This window comes from Cornus florida, unplaced genomic scaffold, assembly GCF_030987335.1.
Source record: "Cornus florida cultivar Cherokee Brave unplaced genomic scaffold, ASM3098733v1 CherokeeBrave_3.0.0_Hap2_Chr02, whole genome shotgun sequence".
In the NCBI taxonomy this organism is placed as follows: domain Eukaryota; kingdom Viridiplantae; phylum Streptophyta; class Magnoliopsida; order Cornales; family Cornaceae; genus Cornus; species Cornus florida.
Window position 1 is genome coordinate 19839646 of NW_026775572.1, and position 6311 is coordinate 19845956.

The window sequence follows — 6311 nt, forward strand, 5'->3', positions numbered from 1 at the left end:
TAAAATATTCTTTTTGAAAAATATTTTTTTTTTTCAAATAAAATATTTATTTTTAATTTGTCGGTATTTGGCAAAGGTCTATGTCGAGATTGAAGTGGAGTCCATCGGGCGGGGCATGTAAAATAACTTGTCGAAAATTGATGAATAAGTTATTTTTGTTAAATTTTAATATTTTTTTTTCGTAAATAATTTACGACAACCAAACACCATAGAATAAAAAATATTTTTTAAAAAATTATTATAAAATAAAAAAATATTTTACAACCAAACAAACAGAACTTTAATTTTAGCTTTTGCAATTTGTTTCTCTCTCAAAAGCTTAATTATTATTATTATTATTTTAATATTTTGTATGCAAATCAATTTAAAAAAAATATTTTACATTCAAATAAACAGAACTTTAATTTTAACTTTTGTAATTTGCTTCTCTCTCAAAAGCTTAATTATTATTATTATTATTTTTAATATTTTGTATGCAAATCAATCTAAAGTTATTGGTAAAGAGTAGGTCACCTGCCTTGTCCTAAAGTGTTGAATATTATTCATCTTATTTTTTTTTGTTGACTTAGACTTGAACAATACGACGGACTTAGGCTTAAAATATCAACCTTTTCTTTTGAAATGTGCCTCTGGGGATTTAACCTCTTTTGAAAGGCTCTTTTTTGTGACTTGAGCGTGATGGTATGTTTCGTTGGAAGAAAAGAAGAGGGTAGAAGAAAAATGGAATGGAAGGAATAAATTTTCTTCCGAAATGATATAAGAAAAGAAAAAATATAGGTGAAAAATAGAAAAAAAAAATAAAAAAAATAAGTAAACCTATTATAAAAATTTTGCATCACTCTTTATAAATATTTAATAAATTTCAAAAAAAAATAAATAATGAATTTAATAATAAAATAACTTAAATTTCTTTTTATCCTATCAATTAAATTAAATTGTCCAATTTTTTCCATTCTCTTCTCCACTCTAGTCTCAGTAATCATTTCTTCTCTCCCTTCCCTTCAATTTTCTTCCACTACCGACGTAAGGGTGCTTGAATCTCAAATGCAAGGCCAAACAGTACCATTAAACTGGACTCCCGAACGACCATTAAACTAAATTCCCCGAGTTAATTCACTCTATTTTACATTCTCCTATGTCTAATGGCATGCTAATGGTGTGATTAAAGAGTTTGATCGTTACACTCTTATCTGCAACTGATAATAATTACACCATTCCCAGTCTAACTTATTTCTGTTTTGTGGTTTTTGTTTTTGTCGGATTTTAATTTAATTTTTGATAATTATGTCCAACTTTTATACGTTTATAGTAGCAAAGAAAGAAATCAGAATTCAAACAATCTATCAGAGGCCTAGATAATAATCCCAAAGTTGTTTTAATAGAGAGAAATAAAATGTAGCGATTTGTTCGAGGCCGTAATCAAAATAGAATTTGAGTTTGAAAGGCACGGAGAATCGCTATGTATATCGCCAACCTTCAATGCAAGTGTTTCGTCACTAATCAGACGACCTTGCTCTGCTAATTGGCTTTTCAATTTAACCAAATCAAATCAAAAACTACGAAAACTACAAAAACTAGGGTTAGATCTTTTAGAGGGAGGGAGGGAGGGAGGAAGAGATGTAACAGAGACAGAGCATAAAGCTTGGTGTGTGATTTCCCATTAGGTTAGAGCTTGTCGAGGCAATTGCTTTTTGTATATATAATAGGCCAAGCCCTCATAAAGAAATCCTAACCCTAATTGTATGAGACAGATTGTCCAAAATGCCCATATAAATGTTCTCTATTTGCTAACCAAATGATGGGCTTTTCATTGCACATTGATCCATTGTGATGGGCCGTAAACTTGGCCCAAACTGGCACTTCGAATACCAAGTGAAATCTTCCGGGGTTGGCTGTTTGCTTGTTCCCGGTGGTGGATTATAGGTGGATTATGGGGTGCTCTTGATAATAATTGGCTGAAGAATTTTTTTATGCTATATATTTTGATGGTTGAATCTTCTGCTGCTGTGTTTGGTGTGCATGAATGGAATGGAACGCAAGTGGGAATGGAATGAGAATGGAATGGAATGACCATTCTCATTCTATTGTTTAGTTGTAAATATAAAATGCGTAGGAATGGAATCATTCTAGTGTTTGGTTGGACTAATTTAAAATTTAGAATGTAATAAATTTCAAATTGAGTTCTCCAAACTATCACTCTTGGTATCAAATAAATTATATGAACAAAATTACATTCTTCTATAATTTTTTAAAAATAAATGGTGGCAATGGCAGTGGTAGATGATGGTGGTGGAGGTGAAAAGCGGTAGTGGTGTTGGAAGGCGGCAGTGGTGGAAGGTGGCAGAGGCGGTATTGTTGGAAGGTGGTAGTGGTAGTGGTAGTGGTGGAAGGTGGTGACGGTGGTGGTAGAAGGCAGTGGAGGTGGTGTTGGTGCGTGGTGGAAGGCAGTAGCGGTTGTGGTGGTGAAAGGTGGTGACGGTGGTGGTGGAAGGCAATGGAGGTGGTGTTGGTACGCGGTGGAAGACGGTAGCGGTTGTGGTGGTGGAAGGTAGTGGCGGTGGCGTTGTTGGAAGGCGGTGACGGTGGCGGAAGGTAGTGACGCTTGTGGTGGCGGAAGGCGGTGGCGCTGGTGGTGGTAGAAGGTGGTGGCAGAAGGTGGTGGCAGTGGTGGAAGGCGGTGGCGCTGGTGGTGGTGGTGCTGGTGAAAAGCGGTGGTGGTAAAGGAGGTGAAAGGCGATGGCGGTGGCGAAGGTGAAAGGCGGAGGTGAAAGGCGGTGGTGGTTGTGGTAAAAGGCGGTGGTGGAAGGTGGTGACGGTGGTGAAAGGCAGTGGCGGTTGTGGCAAAGGAATGTGGTGTCGGTGGTGAAGGTGGTGGAAAGCGGTGGACGATGGTAAAAGTCAGTGATGGTAGTGGTGGAAGTCAATGGTGGTAGTGGTGAAAATCGGAGGTGGTTGTGGTAGAAGGCACAGGTGGTTTTTGGACTTTAAACATGAAGGTTTTTTGAGAAGTTGATTTTTTTAAAAATTTTACTTGGGAATGGAATGGTCATTTCATAGGTTTAATTATGAAATGAATTTTCATTCTAATAGAATGGTCATTCATACTTTAAATTGCATATCAAATAAATGAATGATTGAAATGGACATTCCATTCCATTCTATTTCTGTACACCAAACTTAGCATTCAGGTTGAAATCCATTTTAGATGAAAATGAGACTAGTCTTCAGTTTGATATCTGGTGGGGGGGGGGGGGGGGGGGGGGGTGTTGGTTGTAGGAACACGTATTCATTGACATTATTCACTTGAAGGGGAACTCTTTAACCAAAAAAAAAAACTTGTAGAGGAACTGTTTAACCACTGTGTAGAACTGTGTGTTGCATTTTTTTTTTTTTGGCCAAATCTCTATCACCATAGAAATTCAAATTAAGTTACTGTTGGCACCAAAACACGGCTTTACCTAGGCTGCCCCCATCAACAAATGAAAATGTAACATGTCAACTCAAATCTGAGTCCAGAAAATGTCATTCTTCATCCTCCTCCATACCGAAAATAAAATTGACAGGCCATGAATCAACAGTACCCGTGTCACAAGCTTTACACACTATCATATATTGAGAGGCCATGAATCCGGTGGCCACGCCAAAGACCAAAGACCTTCAACTTAACTAATTATACCTAACTCACTCTTCGACGCCCCCACTCTACCTAACATACCTGAGAGACATCCATTTGAAGGGTCCACGACCACCAAACACTTTCATTATTTTCTGCAACTTCATTGATATTTTCTTAGTCTTAGCCTACTTTCCTAGCCATAGCCATGGTAGGTCAGATGACAATTTGATTGGGATAAAAAACGTTTATTGACTCGTTAAGAAACAAGAAAGTCTAAGCTGAAACAATTGCTCAATAAGGAAATTCCAATCTTTAGAATCCTCTCCCATAATTCATCCTACATAAGTTAGAAACCTACTTTCTTATTGTGATATTGTGGCACGAATTTGATGTCGGGTTGCGTTGCGACTCTCTTATAACTCGATGATCAGTTGGATGGAGGAAATTTTTTTGACCCTTTTTTAGCTCATGGATTGTGGACCCTAGTTAGTCTGTTGTAACCAATATATAAGGGCGTTTAGGGTTTGGAGTGGTATATGAGAGAGATTCTGGAATTCGTACAGAAAGAAAGTGAGGGGCTGAAAACTTGTAATATCCTATTTTACATATAGTGAAAACTTTAGTCGGATCATAACTGTATACATAGGTTGTTGCCAAATTACGTATAAATTTTTGTGTTTTTTGTGTGGCATGTTTCATTTTCTGTCGTGATTCTTGATTCAACTTGGGTTTGTTGCGTTTGTCATAATACTGAGCATTGATAATCATCTATGAAATATCTATTTGCCAAGCACAAGTGAAGTTGCCCTAAAAGCCCCAAATTGGTATTATTACCGACTAATGTGTCCATTATGGATTTCAATATTTTGAAAGGAGAGGGACGTGTCCTTATTCATTCATCACTAATTGAGAGTCGTTGTTGGACATTGGTGACTAGAATAGGGAAAAAAACCAATAGAGAATAATTAATGCAATAAATATATGTTCTGCTGAGGCACTTCTTAGGTGTCATTATTAATGCCTCTAGGACTTGGATATTGATTGAAGATCAATGCGTTGTATGCCTATAATCTTAGTTTGACTTTAGAGTTTCTCTCTTTTCATCCTGTTCCCCATCAATGGATTTCAACATGGGTTTACCTTTGTGAAAAAACGTTAGTGCTTAAACTGGTTTTGATATTTCAGCTAACACAAAAAGAAAATGATGATCAAATCTCACTATTACGTACGTCTCTACATTTTAAAAATTCAACTGTCAAGATCGAATTAAAAAATTTAGTTAGGACCAGATTGACAAGAAGATGTTATGTTGAATATCTTGGTTCGTTTGTGATTATTATGTTTTGTTTATAAATATTTATGCTTTGGCAGTTTTCATTTCAGTTCTGTTAGTAAAAATAAACAATGTGTACACTCATGCTTCAAATATATGATGATTGCAATTAAGTTTTCGAATAAATTGGAGTGAATTGTCCATTGTGAAGATGGTGATGATGATGTTAAGACGTGTCCCATCAGATTGAATAATTGCATACATTGGATTGGTAGACCTTTCAACTACTTACCACTTGGTTCTTGAATTTGTTTGACCATTCGCAAATGCGTTACATTGGACTGTCATATTCAATTATCAAGTAGGGTTAGTAGAGATCATTTTCTGGTGGGAGCCATGATCCAAGTAGGTGTTCCACTTACACCCCCTTGGTTTTGCTATGCCTTTCCAAGTGAGTGGTTAGAGCACATTTTGATGCATCAAGCTTTATTTATTTATTTATTATTAAAATTATTATTTTTTCAAGATGACAGTGGTGTCGGACCTCTAAGAAATCCTATAATCCATAACTAGACACATGCAATATGCCTAGTAAATTCCTTGCCTTAAGGGGATTTGAACTCCCAACAAGCTGGTCAAGTTCAGCTTGTTATTTTGTCAGGTTGGGGGATGCCGCTTTTCCTTTGATCCAGTCATGTGAGCTCTTATTGGTGCATGTGAAAGGTTTCTGTTATGGTGGCTGAAAAATTGTCTATGAGTGCTTCATATTTATGAGTCATTTGTGCACCTACCAGGCCATGAAAAGGGGACACTCAAAACACACTTTACAGTTATCAGGAGTGGAGTTGAAATGGCTACTAGCTGTGTTACCTTTTTTTATTTTTTATTTATTGTTGATTACTTACACAGAGGAAGACCATCCATTTTTATCATAGATGATCATTATAAAAATATGCAATGCGTGCACATGCATGCATTAACTGTTTGATTACCAGAAAAGAAAAGGGTTGTATTTTATCTACTTAATTGTATAATTTTATCTACATATTTTACATTTTGTTTTGTATAGAAGTTCCTCCTGTAATGGAATCAATTTGGCTCCAAATTCTTTGAAAAAATTTGTGATTTCCAGGTAAAACCCGATTTATGGGCATGTGCTAAAAATCTGTACTGATTACAAAGACTGATTCGATTAAATTGCCAATAGATAGATTGGAATTTGAAACCTTTATTTATTTATTTATTTTGGGGCTTCTCCCAAATCTGGTCAGTCAATGAAAGACATTTTTCTTTATCATTTTTCACTGCCAGTGGTATTTTTCACAAATATTAATTATGTTATCATCTCCATCTGTCAGGAAATTTTTTTTTTTTTTAGGCTGAATTTTCTATTGTTGCTGTGTTCATAGGAGATTATTTTGT

The 6311-nt window shown here is 35.9% G+C and overlaps 1 non-coding gene across 1 annotated transcript; it reads right to left on the reverse strand.

The window, feature by feature from the left end:
* Nucleotides 1–1392: 1392 nt before the first annotated feature.
* On the reverse strand, nt 1393–1516 carry LOC132298104 (small nucleolar RNA snoR86). Its single transcript, XR_009479529.1, has one exon. It is a non-coding gene; the product is annotated as a small nucleolar RNA snoR86 (small nucleolar RNA).
* Between the last annotated feature and the right edge of the window lie 4795 nt (nt 1517–6311).